Genomic DNA, 16,299 nt, shown 5'->3' on the forward strand with positions numbered 1-16,299 from the left:
ATAATAATGTGTTTTTAACCATTTGTTTATCTAGGATTCAAGAAAAGTCTTCCTTAATAAAAATAAAAAAAAAAGATATTTATCTTATCAGGTTAAAACCTAATCATTCTAATGTAAAAACATAAAAAACTAAATGAACTGTCTTGTTTATTTAATGTTGGGAATACGTCTTATGTATAAGTTTATAATCTTGTATATTAAAAAAAAATGTTTTTTTGTGTTTTTGAAATGTAGACCAAGTTCTAACAAATAACCATAAACTAGTTATGATATTCTTTGACCGATTCCTATATTTTCTTTTCTTAAAAAAAAAGAAGATAAAAATACAATTTTTTTTATATATAAGTAAAATAAAATATTCATGAAAATTTTAGAATTTAGCTATATGCAAGACAAAAAGAAATATGCTTGAAATAAATTTGCTTGGCAAAAAAACTCATTTTTCTTTTCATAAAACTACCAAAATAAGCCTAAGGGGTGTTTGTCAAACATACCCTTAAACAAAAAAAAAAAATTCTTTAATAAAAACATGGCAAACCAAACAACGTCTTAAACTCTTGAACTGATTTTTACTCGACTGGATTGACCTAAAATTCTTGGTTTGACCATAAAATAAACAAAAAATTCTGGTTCGACCTGAAAACCACCCAAAAAACAAAACCAAAGTTAAAAAACAAATTAAACACCAAAAAAACTCTTGATTTTTTTAAAATGGATTTCGGTTCAAAATTGAAACCCTAAAATTATAAACCATCAAAACTTATTTTTGATGCAAATAAACCCTAGATTATTTAGTAATCAAGCATAAAGAAGGGTTATGTGCAAAGAAATGAACCAAAACAGGTCTGAATAAAGGGTCTAAGGCAATGTTAATTCCAAGAACACGAAGAACATGCTTAGACCCAACCCAACAACATGAAATCCATATTAGACCAGATATGGTCAAACAAAAGGCACCTACGTGTTGGAAATCATGCAAGGATTAATAATCTAGTATCCATTCACTACAATTATAAAAGAATAAAGATGATTTTGTCAAAATGAGTTTAGGTATAAAACATGAACCCTGTGATTAAATTCCATAAACAACTTGTTATTGATGCAAATAAATACTAAATTATCAACTAATCAAGTTGCCTAAAGGGTTTAGTGCAAAGAAATGAACCAAAACTGGTTAGAATAATGAGGCTAAGGCAATGTTTTTCCAAAGAACATGCCTAGAAACCCAATAAAAACCCAGCTACTACTTAGCACTGCCAAGCCCTAGAAATAGCATTTTTGGCTTCAACATGCTTTTTTTTTATCTCCACATGTCACATTACTGTACATAAACATGTTTGAATCTAAAACATTAATAAATAACATCAAAACATCAAAATCATGCATAAGGTAACAAATTCAAAAACTATCAACTTAAAACAGACTACATGTTCATGTAATATGGATTTAAAATTAAATTTTCTAAACTCATTTTGGTCATGAACAGACATAGCACAACCAAGAAGAACATCATTTCTTAAACATGCATTGCTTAAATTGAACAACAACTAAAACAACACTCTTTATATATATATATATATATAAACATCAGACAACTAAAAAAAAACTTCAATAAATAAAAAAAATAGTATTAAAAAGGTGAATACAATATTATTTTTTGAGCATTTTGAATCTCTTTTCTATGTTTGTAAACAAAAATATTAAAAAAAACACCTCAAGCAGGCTCCAAAGACATGCTTTTAGATCAGAAAATATACCCAAAACAACTACTATCTCTTTTGCTTCTTTTTTTTTAAAAGTTTTGCCTCTTACCAACCTACTATCCTTTCAAAGTTTAGAAAATCTTTCAAGTTATGCTTCTTGACCTTTACACTTTGGTTTTTTATGAATATATTGCAAGTCCATCTCCTTTTTCCAAGCAATTTCCTCGTTATATGTATAAACATCTGGTTTCTTGTTTCCTAGTTCTCACATACGTGTTCTTGTAAACTTTTTCATTATCAATAGTTTGACTGCTGCTATCACATATGCTTCATGAAAGGAAAAGGTCTGAAGTTTTAGTTTTCAAAAAGGAAAGGTCTGAATTCTTTAGTTTATCAAAGCGTTAGAAATAATAATCATAAATAACTAAAAATAAATAAATTCTATGTCTTTTACCCCTTTTTTTCCCTTTGTATTAAACTTTATAGCTAGTTAAGTTACAGGCTTACTAACACTTATCAAATTTCTTAATATGCAATTTAATTTAATGATATTTACATTTAACACCATGAAGCTTCCAAGGAATTAAGCAAGAAATTGTTGTTCATCAAAGAGTGGAGGATAATCCTCTAATTATTTTTTAAAGGTGGAAGTCAGGATATTTCTTTTATCTAAATCATGCATATGCGACTAGAACCAATAGGAGAAGATTCAAAATGAAGGCCATGACTAATTAATTATATTGAGGATGACTAAGTTTGGAACCATTCACCAATTTGAATTTGCCCTTTTAACTACTTCTTATATATGTTGACTTTGATTATTTCTTAATTTCCACACCAATTAAACTAATTGCTTCTTCTCCACGAAATAGATGCCTCTAAGATTTCTTGCATAAGTGTATATATATACACAGACCTTCCACGTTCAAAAGCAAACAGAAACACATAAAAGTGAAGAGAGAGGGAGAGAGATGAGGTTTTTGTGGTTGGTCTTGCACTTATGCTGCTTAATGCTTCTCTTTTCTTCATCTTCTCAGGTTACGATGTAGGGCAATATCACTTTTGTTCATAATTAATTTCCTCTATTATGTCAATATAAAGCAGTACTTCAAAATATATACGACTTCTCTTTCTTTTGTTTTTTTTTTTTTCGGTGAAAGAATTAAATTTTATTAATTATTAGCTAAAGTGAGCTTGCATTTACAGGAAATATTATCCAACTCCTCGAAGGATTAATACCGACAGCGGCCGCGATAGAGATCAGGCAAGACCTGCACCCCCGCCTCCGAGAGGAAGACAACCCGGGCGTCCCTGAGCTTTAGACTAGGTTATATATATATATATATATATAAGCTCTTGGATGATCACGTGATTATTGTAGGTCATGAATTCTTAAAATTCACCTAGATAATTGCATTTCCCGTTCAAAAACTTGTTATTTATTTAAAAGAAAAGAGAACTTGTTAATTAAGTGGATCATCCAGAAGTTCTTCCTGTTTAATTACTTCGGTAATTAGGAAACTCTTCATCTTTGTTTCTTTAATTTTCGTTACTTCCGATGTATAATGTAAACATGTGTTTTTTCAAGGTTGTTGTTCCTGTTTGATTACTTCGGTAATTAGGAAACTCCATCTTTGTTTCTTTAATTTTCGTTACTTTGGATGTATAATGTAATCATATGTTTTTTCATGTATTTAAATGGAAGGCATAGGGAAGAATGTCGACTATTTAGAGTAAATTATAGCTTTGTCTTTCTATTTTAACCAAACTAGCTAATAAGTTAGTTCATGTAATTTGTCATCACTCGTTTTCTACCCTTTTTTTTTTTTACATATTTTCAAAAACTTTAAAAAATCTCAAAAAATGTATTTTCAACGTAATTGGACTGGTTTGCATTTATTTTTCTATTTTCAACTCTTTTTCTTGTCATTTTTATATTTCTTATCATAAACTTTATCCTTACTATAAATTCATAAATTAAATATTAATTTCATTAATCTAATATTATATGAATATTAAAGATAAATTAAACTTTTATTAATAATATATATATATATATATATATATGAATATAATAATTTCAGATGTAACCAACCGATTGGATATAAAGCATATTAAACTAACATAATAATTAATCAAGCAACGAGAGAGGCACCAAAATAAACACTAAGTTTTGACCCCTCTTCAAGCAACTAAGGTTGTGTTTGTTTTCTGGAAAGTAGTTTCCGGGAAACCACTTTCCAAACTTTTCTGTATTTGTTTGCCATTAGGAAAGTTGGTCAGCGGAAAATACTTTCCAGTCAAAGAAAAATTTGGCTTGGTTTCCAGAAAAGTGTTTTCCTGGAAAATTTGGGCGGAAAACACTTTCCGGAAGTTGTGAAAAATTTAGAAATATCATATTATTTGCTGATTATATCAAATTTGGTCCTCAAACTTTTGATTGCTATATATATTTGTTTTGAATATTTATTTTTCAATTTCATCTCTTAAAATTTAATTTTTATATTAACTTTGGTCCTTATTTTTATAATTGTTATTTGCTTTTTCTTTATCATTTTTTTATTGAAATTTTTTATCTATCAAATTTGGTCCTCGTTCTTTTGTTTGTTACTTATTTTATTTGAAATAATTTATAAAATGTTAATTATTATTATTTTAATTTCTTCATCTTTTATTTTTTTAATTTTTTAGATTTGATCTCTATTATTTTGATTATTATTTATTATATTTGAGATAATTTATGAAATTATATTTTTTTTCAATTTCATTCTCATTCAACTTTTTAATTTGTGAGATTTGTTCCTCATTATTTTAATAAACTTGAGAAAAATAAAACATTAATAAGTTATTTTCTAGCTCATTTTCCATGACATAACCAAACACTGGAAAGTGTTTTTCAATTTATTTTTCATTACACTACCAAACATCATAAAATAATTCACTTTCCCGGAATTTATTTTCTAAAAGAAAACTACTTTCTAGGGGGCCTAAGAGATAAGGTGATAAGGTTGAAAAATAAATAAAAGAAAAGAAAGAAGAGAATTGAAGGATGGAGAAGGGAAGAAGATAAGTAGAGAAAAAAAAAACAAAGGGGAGTATAAATAGAGATAGACCCACACAATAGTGAAGAAAAGAGAGAAAATTGTCAAGGAAGAGAAATTTTAGGGGAAAAGAATACTTTGAAGAGAAGAAATGAAAAAAAAAATTAAAGAAGAAGAAGAAGAAGAAATAATTAAAAACTACATATTGAGTTAATTCAAATTGTGTATTCTTAAATTCAAACTCTGAAGATGTATTCTAAACTCTAGTCTTGTGTATCTCAATGCTTCTATTTTTTTTATATATAAAAAAAATCAATCTAAAGCTCTGATTATTTTATCTTGTATTTAATAACTGACGTCTATTCTTCTGATCTTTTCAGCAAGCAATTGCTTTCCAGCCAACCCTTTGTAGTCTAATCTATGAGTATCTTCCTAGGAACTTCCCCTTTACACTTCGACCACAGAAATTAAAAATTGATAGCATACGAACGTGTAAGTATAAATATACGTATTTTTCTCCATTAGAAAATATACAGAGGAGGTGGGGCGTTTGTATTACCTATAGCTTCGTCCTCCATCCGTCCATACAACAAGGTGTCAGGTGTGTATGATCCTTGGCCTCATCCCAAACTATATACAAAAAAAAATCCAACTGGCTCATGAATTTGACCACGGCCGCCATCTCCCGTGCCGCGTCCTCCAAGTAGCCGGACACTCAGACCATCACCTCCGGCTCCTTTACCATGGCTCCTGGCAGCGGTGACCCACGAACATTCAACAAATTGCCATTGTAGCTCAAACTCTCATAATTTACTTATTTTTCTTCGATAGGGCATCGGGATGTTCAGGGTTTGCTTATCATCTTCTTCTTGTTGTTGTTGTTTATTTTGAGAAGTTACTTGTATATTTTTTTATTTTTTTTTGTATGTTAAATTTGTTTAAGTTAAATTTGACCAAAAAATTGCTCCAGTCAATGTCACATGTCCACCATAAAAGTTATAGGGTTATATCATATATAAAAATAAACATTATGAAAATTAACTTTTATCATATTTTTAAATTATATATATATAATTCAAGATTGACATGTCACATTTTATAGACCCACCTCAATTTAAGCATGTTGATTCGAAAAAAAAGAAATAATAATAATATATTTTTGAAATAACAAAACAGTACAAAGGTATGTATTAAATTATGCGTAACTTCAGGACTAAGAAATTATCTAGTAGGTGGTTTAGTGGTAAGAGTTTGGGACTAAGAGGTTTGTTTCTCCTATAGTTTCATGTTCGAGTTATGTGGTTGCTAATATAATGGTCACTGAAGGTTTATATGGTCGTTAACTTCAGGACCGGGAAAATTAATCGAGATATACGCAAGCTATCCTGGACATTAATGTTAATAATAATAAAAAATTAATAAAAAAAATTAAACGTAACAAGGTCAGCGTTAGTTATCTGTGTGATGTGAACACAAATTTCTTTTCAACGGAATGATATTAATGAAACATGCCAGTCAATTTACTGTGGTGAGCGTTGAATTAATAATAATAATAATAATCGAAAAAGAAGAAAATAAACTTTGCGAAATCGGACCTTTTCAACCATTATTTGGTATGAAAAGTATGTAGTGGCAGGCTGCGCCTTGCTGTGTCTCTCTATATATTTTCTTCTTTAGTGCCATACTTTCATCACTCCTTGCATCTGTATGAATTCGAGATAGAGAGAAAAATGAAGTTATTGGCGTTTCTTTTATGCTTGTGCTGCTTAATTTTCTTTTTCCAATCATCCACACAAGCCAGAGCTCCGCCGCTTCCACCGACACCTGGGCGATTACAGCCACCTGCACCGCGGCCCCCGCCACCCGAGGGTCGTTTCAACGATCAGCCCAGACGTTCCCCGCCACCTCCTGGCGCACCTCCTGGAGGTCGTCCATGAAGAACTAATCAACGTTTTTATTTTATTTTTGATGAATTATATATGAAGAATAATCCATATACATATGCCTAGCTAGTCCATGAATATTTGCATAAAACTGCCGGGTTCCATTTTAAAATTCACATTTATATATCCATGTCAATAACAGCGATCATGATGATGATCTACAAAATCTTCATGGTACTCTTATGTTATTATTATTATTTATAATAAATCCAGAAGCATTGATATAGTATTCTTATATTATTATTGTTGTTGTTATTTTTTTTATATATATATAAATATCATGAAATAAAAACAAAAAAACAAAGGAAGAAATAACAAAAAAGCAATATAGAGTATAGATAAATAAAAGTAAATATTTTTTTAATTGAGAAAACAAATCAATTTAGTATATTTTAAATTGTAATCGAATCAATATAATCATCAATTATTGAGAAAATTAAGTACTACATCAAATGATAAAATTTTAAATTTTAAATAATTGAAGATTACAATTTATTTTTATAATTATTAGGTTGATTCTTATATATACCTTTTAACTGGTTAATTGTAATTACACATCCAATTAAATTAATAAATTTTCTCATTTTTTTATATGGTATAGAGCAAATGATATTCCTGTATTGAGTATTTTAACTTTTATCACCTTGTTGACAAGCAGCATTATTAATTACCCACTGTTGTACACATACCATTAGTTTCGTTTCATCTTTATTTACTTCTTTTTTTATAATATTTTTTTTTTGCCGCCATTTTTCTTGATATCATCATCATTCCTCCCTTACAAGAAAATCTTATTACTATCAACCTATATTTGATTAAATAATTTAAACTCTAATCTTATAATTTACTAGCCTTGTTTTTTGTTGCTCTTAGAATCACAATTTGAAAACTATTTTTTTATGTCTTTTATGGAATATATCTTGTTTATAAAATATTAATTTCATGTTATATTTTTCAAGTTACAAACTCTCAAATAAACTTTTACTTAGATTTTTTTTATGGTCCATAGATAGTCATATATTGTCCTACAAAATTTTTGTTATTGGCATGAATAGCCTTGGTCTATTGAGGTCATTTTTCAAAATGATCCTCCATATTTTAATATTATTTTTAAATATAAATATACTTGATTTTATCATTTGATGCATGTGGTACTTGATTGTATTGATTTGATTACAATCCAACATATATTATCTTAATTTGTTTTCTCATGTCCCCTCAAACTTATTAAGATTTTAAACAAAAATCTTCTAGAGTTTGATATCTATATTTAAATATAATATTGAAATCTTGATGATCATTTTGAAATATAACCTCAATAGGCCAAGGCTATTCAAGTCAACTAAAGAAAAAAGAAATTCTACGAGACAATATATATCTCTCTTTAAACTAAAAAACAATTCAAACTTTACTCGAGTTTGTAATTTGAAAAATATAACATGAAGTTAATACTTTATAGGAAAGAAAAATATCATAAAAGGCATAATTAAAAAAAATAGTCTTCAAATTGTGATTTTAAGGGTAGCAAAAACAAGGATAGTAAATTATAGGATTATAGTTTAAATCACTTAATCAAACATAGATTGATAGTAATTTGATTTTCTTGTAAGGGATGCATGGTGATTATAGAATGAAAAAAGGGGAAAAAAAGATTAACAAAAGAAAGTAAATAAACACTAAAAGAAATTAATGGTCGGCGAGCAGCAATGAGTAATAGTGTTACCTGCCTATAAGGCAATAAAAAGTTAAAGAACAGATCACAAAAAGATTGTCTACTCTGATAACATGTTAAAAATAAAAATAAAAAACTTTATTGATAAGATTCGTAATTACAATCAATCAATTAAAATGTATATTTAGAAATACAACAAAGCAATTATAGAAATAAATTATACAATCTTCAATTATTCAAAATCCTTTATTTTATTTTTTGATGTGGTACTTGATTTTTTCTGTAATCAATGATTGTATTGATTGAGTTACAATCCAAAAGATATTGCCTTGATTTGTTTTCTCAAAATGTTTTAAGAATCAATTATTTTTCTTTCCAAATATAATTATGTTTATTATCAATATCATCCCTTTTAAATTATGATATTTCTCAAAATGATCCATTATCTAAATCTAAGAGTGTCGAAAATTAATAATAAAAAAATCAATAGTGCACCGCCAAAATATATATATATATATATATATATATATATATGAAGGAGAATTAGGCGTGTTTGAGAGAGAACTCTCTTTCATGTCATGTTTACAAGAGAAAGCTACATAATTTGCGAACTTAAATTACAATATTTTCTATACATCTATTTATACTACTTTAGTTTAAGGATAATACATCTATTTATATTAGTTTAAGGTAAATTTTAGAACAATAAAGGGATAACAACATCATCACTTGTTTACATACATGTATCTAGAATAATTAAAATTAATTCTTTGAAAAAATTACTTCAACGTTACTCTAAACTCATTCATAGTATTCTAGATTTTAAATTTAACTCCAACACTTCCCTTAATTTTAAAGATACAATTCTTGAAATTTATAAAATATGTAGATGATGCTTGAAAAAACAATTTTTAGGTGCTACCTTTACACCTTTTTTGAAACCTTTTTTTCCTTTTTTCTTTTGTTTTTTTACAGCTACATTGTTGTCACCATTTCTGTATCTTCATCTTGAGTTATCTCTTTTCATCATGGTTTGCTAATGGCATCTCATTGTATCTTTTCGATCTCTTTTTCTTTAGCAACTGTATGTACTTTTACATAGCTCCTCTTAGTCTTTCCTCTTCTTTCCTTTTTTAATCGTCACATTTTTTTAGCCACACATCACTCTTTTAAGATTTAGCTATTTCAAGTAGACCTTATATTTGGTTCACTTTTCATTAATAGTTGCTTTTCTTTTTCTATCATGGATTTTTGGTTATTTTCTATCTTTTTTTAATAGAAAAAAGCTCTCTTTTCTCTTCTTCACATGTGGTCTCTTTTGTACCATATTATATCTTATGCAAGAACTTATCATCTTATACTAAGCTTCTTTTGACTTATTTTATCTCTCTCCTAATGCAAGGTTTTAATTCTCTAGTAGGGCTTTGTCATCCCGCAACTCCATTTTTTTTCTTTGGATATCACTTCTCTACCCACTCTCTTAGATTTACTACCTATTTGCTTTTAGGATTTCTCTCATTTATTATACACATATGCTTTAATCCTTCAAAAGTCATATTAAACAGAACAAGCTCCACCATTAGTTGTTAGGGGTCGAACCTAACTTAGGCTTTGATACCATATTAGAATTGTTAGGGAAACTTGATCCTAATACTATGTTAGAAATCAGTTAGAGAAAGGAGAAATAAAATAGAGAGCATGGTGAGAGACAATTCATTTTCATATTATATTACTTTTAAGAGGAAATCATATAACTTATACTTAAATTACAGTCCTTTTAATACATCCATTTATACTTGTCTAAGAACAATTCTAGAAATACTTTAAGGATAACATTATTACTTACATATATGCACCTAGAATATCTAAACTATTTTTTTTTTTTTGAAAAACTCACTTTCACATTATTCTAGACTTCTTCATATTATTCTAGATTTGAAAACTAATTCTAATAATATGTTCCCTAAGGTATTAGGTAGTTATTAATTTCATATCAAAATTATTATTCTGATCAATATCATCTCTAGTATCATATGTTTATCATGATGGTCCTTCATTCTTTTTAGAGATATCTTACCCTCAACAAATTCAACTCATGATAAGTCAAGTTCCAACCTATATATTTAGGAAACAGAAAAGCATTCAAATTCAAATATAATTCAGCCAAAGTATAGATAATGATTATTTACTTTAAATGTAGATATTGATTAGTTTGTATTAGCCATTACTTTGTATTCTATCTTCTTTGTAACTACACTTATTATAAATACAAAGGTCTTCACGGATTAAAGTAGGGCAGCAACACACTCAAGCATATTCATTCTATATGGTATCAGAGCTAAAAGTGATTCACGTCCTTTCTTCTTGATCCCAATCATGCCTTCTTCTTCCCTTGTCGTACCCTCCTCGTAGGGGCGCGATAACACTTCTCAGATTGTGATCTAGAATGGTCTTTAGTTTGATAAGGGAGTTGTCATCTAATATTATGGTTACCATGAGCCCTAACTTGTCATTTGGAGATTCTAGGCTAGGGACTGATATTATTATTTATTTATTTATTGCTATGATTTGATGATGTTTCTATTTCTATCAGTCCACTATGGTGGGTTTGCTACGATGAACAAACTCTGTGTTCCTAGGTCAAGAATTTGGTTTGGAATGGTGAAATGTTCTTAATTATCATTGAGGTTTTTTAGGGATAAACTTGAAATTTTTGGATATCGCGTCATTCCAAATAATATTTCAGATAAAAATTCTTTGCATTTTTTTTAATCTTATACTATGAGTGAATCAGTTCTATTATTACCAATAATATTTTGAATATTAACCTCATACAGGTTTTTCATCCTTAAATTAAAGTGAGTAATAATAAATTATTATCCCTAATAATATTTTGGATATTAATCATTTTTAGGTTTTTTTATCCTTCTATTACAAGTGAATAATATATTCTTCTTGTCAAAAATAAATATTTAATACTTTTGAAATATAGGTCACAATCCTATGAAATTTTACAAACTTATTGTAAAATCCATGCAATATCTTTTTTTTAATGCCAAAGTATTTTTTATTTAAAAAAAATACTCAAATAATTTTAAGGATTTTCGGTCATATACAAGAAAAAAAATATTTTTCATATTTTTTTATTTTGTTTTAGGTTTTGTTTGGGAAAAACCCATTTTACTTTGTAATAAAACTGCATAATAAATCTAAGAGGGTGTTTCTCAAACACACTCATAAACCAAAAACACCTTTAGCAAAAACATTGTCAACAAAACAAGGCTTTGGTCATTTGACCTGATCTGGTTGACTTAAAAAATTTTATTCGACCATAAACCGAACTAAATATTTGAGTTTGACCCAAAAACAAACCAGGAACAAAAATAAAAACTCAAAATTTCCTAGTCAAATCGAATCAAACACATAAAAAAACAAATAACATTCAAACAAATTTCAGCAACATGAACACTGATCCAAACCAGATTACATGAAATCAAAAGCATAGAAAGGTTGGAAATCATTAAAGGATCAAGAATTATAAGTTCATTCACATCAATTTTCATTAAATCTTCACAACTTGGCCACTAAAAGGTTTCAGTCCGAAACTAAAACCCTAAAATTAAAATGTTGAAATACACGTTATAAATGAAAAATAACCCTAGATTATTAGCTAACAATGTCATACGAAGATGCAGATACAAAGAAATAAAACAAAACAAGTCAAATCACGTAGCTAAGACAAATATTCTTGAAAAGAACACGAACAACATTCAAACCTGAATCCAAAAACATGAATCCTAACCCCGACCAGATATGATCAAACCAAGACCACAAACATGTTGAAAATCATGCAAAGATCAATAATCTATCATCCATTCACTTTGATTATCAAAGAATCAACACGATTTTGTTAAAATGAGATCGGTTCAAAACTGAAACTTTAGGATTAAAACCTTTAAAATCTTGTTAACGATGCAAATAAATTCTAGATTATTGACTAATTAAGTTGCCTGAATGGTTTAGTGCAAAGAATTGGACCAAAATTGGTCCAAAACATGGGGCTAAGGCATGTTCTTTCCAAGAATATAAAGAACATTGCCCAGCAAACCCAGTATTGAAGAACAAGCTGTCAAATCCAGAAAATGGCCTTTTAGACCTCTAAACCTACTATCTTTTGCTCACACAAATCACATTACCATAGTGACACATGCTTAAACCAAAACAAACAACAAAAAACAATAAATCAAAGAAACAAGCATGTGGTTTCAATCTTCAAAACTATCAAAGCTAAACAACAAGTACATTCAACAATGTGAGATTTAAAATTGACATCTTGACACTTAAAAGAACTTAATAAAACCCAGGAACCTATAACATGCATCATCAAGCCCTAAAAAGACATTAAACATCTATTGTTATATTTGGCAAAATACAAAAACCATTTTATCTTATCAAAATCAGTCACAAACATATTTTATTGTCATCCAGTAGCATTAACAACAACTTTAAGTGAGATTTAAACAATAATAACAACATTTTATGTATTAATTGAAACCAAAACCATAATCAATGTGATAGAAAAAAAATGCTTGGAAACATTATTAAACATGTAATAACAAACTAGAGATATGGACATTATTTACTAGACTAAGTGAACATTTTATACCCTCCATTCATGAGATGATGATTTTTCCACTGCTTGTTATTTAATAAATTGTATGCCCACCCTAGTCATTCAAAACAAATCTTCCTTTAAAAACTATTCAAATGTTCTCCTAATTATTGGTTTTTCTCTTCATAAAAATAAGAGCTGACCTTTATTTTTATGATTTGTTAGTTAAAGGGCTTGAGTTTCAACTCAAGAGTTTGAGAGAGAAAAAATCTTTGAAACATTTATTTTACTTGTATGAATAATAAAACATAACTATAATATTTTGGAGATCTCATTTTGCATACAAGAGCATTGTTTATCAATTGAAATTATTTGCTTTTGATTAGAAAGGACGTTATAAGGCGCATAAAGTGAGTTTTGCTTTTCATTATAAAAGAAAATGAAATTTATAGGCTCAAGAGATATTTAAGGGCTCTCGGGACTAAGAATCATTGGCGCTCATTCCCAGGCTTTTTAAATTTTCTTTCCTTTCATTTTGGTTGATGGCCTCCCAAACCGTAAGCTTTATCTTGTAAAATGATCTTGTCTTGCCCCTAGTGTCAGGCTTGGATTACTTGTCTTTGTTTTCTTCATTTGATTTTGATCATCATCATCATTCTCGTTATTTTTATTTTTAATGATCTTTTTTTTCTTTTTCTTTTTCTTTTTCTTTTTCTTTTTTTTGCACAGCATGCTCAACCTTTTTGAATCTCTACATGCCCCCAGCTTTTATTTAGGCACTTTTGGTATTTTCATTGATCATTGAGGATCATTTTGTATAATTCTAAGGTTAAATTATTTTTATAATCCCCATACTTGCCCCCAGTATGGGGTGTGATCCAAGTTAGGGTTTTTTTAAAAGAAAAATTTTACTAAGTTCAATGGGAACTTACAAAAGATATTTTTCAAGTATTGTGAAATAATTATCAAATATTGGCTTTCATCATCTCAAATACATGCATTTAAGATCAGTAAATTTTGCTCTCATCCATTGTGATTAGTTGGACATGAAAAATAGTTTCCATCACAATTTACAAATTAAATTATGAATCATTATTTAGCTAACTAAAAATCGGCTTCAAAGTTAGTTGGAATGGTTTTTCATTTATTTTTTAGGTTTCTAAGCATTTGGTCACCTCACTAGAAGATTACTTAAATTCTCAAAACTCGCTTGTTAAAAAAGAACACTAATTTAACCTCTGAATTTGTACTAATACCTTTGATTTCCTAAAAAACAATTATTGAAATTTGTTTTATTTTTTACAAAAATAATTTTTTTTAGCCTATGAGATCATGTGAAAGGCTATTCAAAGTTTTTTTTTTAGTTTATACAGAGAAAAATACCCCAAAAAATTCCTAGCCAAACTTTGATCTTTATTGATTCATCGACATAGTACATTATGTATAATACTTCTTTACAACATTAGAGTTTACAAGTTTAGGTAAATCATCTCTGTCTATTTTGGTCAATATCAAGGCTCCTCTAGAAAAAGCTTTCTTCACCAAATATGGTCCTTCATAGTTTGGCGCTTCTTTGCTTTGGTCTTCTCTTGAGATTGGCAAGATTTTTTTCAATATAAGGTCTTTCTCTTTGAGTACCCTTGGTCTGACCCACCTGTTATACACCTTAGCTATTTTGCTCTGGTATAGCTAATAGTGACAAATTGTTGTCAGACTCTTCTCACTTATTAGATTTAACTGCTCAAACTTGGATATAAAACTATAAAGATGACTATAGACGGGTTGCAAGGATTAATAAAGAAGCAAGAATTGAAAGAAAAGAGCAAAAAACAAAAAAACTGACAATCACACCCCTCCAAGTAACTTTCCCAAAGCATGCTCAAGTGATAAGATCTAATGATGAAGTGATAAAGATAACTGACCTCTACATCAACACTTTAGAGAATGAGAATAAGGGATAAAATGTGGAGACAAAAGTTAAAGTGGAGGATGAAATGTTACCTCAATTGTCTATTCACACAGTTGGGGAGATTCTTACAAGAGCTTTTGTGAGGAAGCTGGCAAATGGAGATAAATTTCACAATTGGAAAACTAAGTCTATGCCTTCTGTGTTTAAAAAGTAATTGCTCTTGTTTGATTGAAAGGTTTAGCTCTCGATCAGCTTGAATCTACCAATGTAGAGGTGGCTGATCAGAAACAAGATGTTATTAAGTTCATTAAGTCAAATGAGGTACAAACATGTGATGCGAATAGCTAATCCTTATAGAAAAGATGTTTCTAAGTCGAGTGGTGGTGGTTGGAGCCTGTGAGATGGTCAGAAATGTTATGTTCATTCTCCTAAAAATTGCAACTTAATCAGTCTTCTCAACTGAAGGAGATGATAAAACGGTCAGACGACATGTCACTCATTTCTTTATTACAGTATGAGTGACACATCATTCATTTAAATCCTAAAAATTAAATGTTTTAAATAAGATTTTACAAAAAAAAAAAAAACTCAATTTAGTCTTTGTCCTTCCAATTTAAGCATATAAATTATTAATTGACGTGAAACTTCTTAATTTTGGTAATTACACCCCTTGGCTTCCAGATTATGCAATCTCATCCCTATCAACCATCAAACTTTTAATTTCTTTCAAGTAGACCCCTAATTTGATTAATTTTAGTCCCTGAACTCACGCACTTTATGCATTTTGGTCCTTGGTTTTGAAATTCTTCGATCCGACCCTCAATAAGCCTTCAATCTTTAAATTTCTTTCAATTGAACCCTTAATTGCACCAATTTAGCCTTTTCAAGTTTCAACTGTGTCCCTGATCTTTCTATCTTTATGAATTGATCCAAATTAGGCCTCCAAACTTAATTTTTTTTCAATTGAGTTCTCAATTGAATACATAAAACCTATTAGAAGTTAAATTAAGTCATTGAACTTAATTAATTCTTTTAATTTTGATCAAGTTGGATTTCGACCTCCATTTTTTTATGTTAAGTCTTTCTTTTCGGCCTATCACATCAAAATATCTCATTCTAGTTATTTTGGTCTATTGCAACTCGAAAACTTATCTTCTTGTAACCCGAAAATATTTTTGGATTTTATTTTTTATTTTTTTAATAAAAAAATGTATTTTTTTATAAAATAATATTTTTGGGATTTAAAATTGGGTTATGATGATAGGGAAGAGAGTTGATGACAGTGATCAATGGTGTCAGTATTCTTGAATCAATGGTTTTGTAAATCATACCTTTATGGATAATTCTGTGCCTTTTAGGTTCCCTGCGCTCTTTATCAAAGAAAAAAAAAGGTTCGCTGTACAAACTCGATACAAATAG

The 16,299-nt window shown here is 28.8% G+C and overlaps 1 long non-coding RNA gene across 1 annotated transcript; it reads left to right on the forward strand.

The window, feature by feature from the left end:
- Window positions 1–2,621: 2,621 nt before the first annotated feature.
- LOC112324246 (uncharacterized) lies at window positions 2,622–3,290 on the forward strand. The gene is made up of 2 exons (XR_002977970.2): window positions 2,622–2,748; window positions 2,910–3,290. It is a non-coding gene; the product is annotated as an uncharacterized LOC112324246 (long non-coding RNA).
- The last annotated feature ends 13,009 nt before the right edge of the window (window positions 3,291–16,299 follow it).

Source organism: Populus trichocarpa, chromosome 15 (assembly GCF_000002775.5).
Source record: "Populus trichocarpa isolate Nisqually-1 chromosome 15, P.trichocarpa_v4.1, whole genome shotgun sequence".
NCBI classification, from domain to species: domain Eukaryota; kingdom Viridiplantae; phylum Streptophyta; class Magnoliopsida; order Malpighiales; family Salicaceae; genus Populus; species Populus trichocarpa.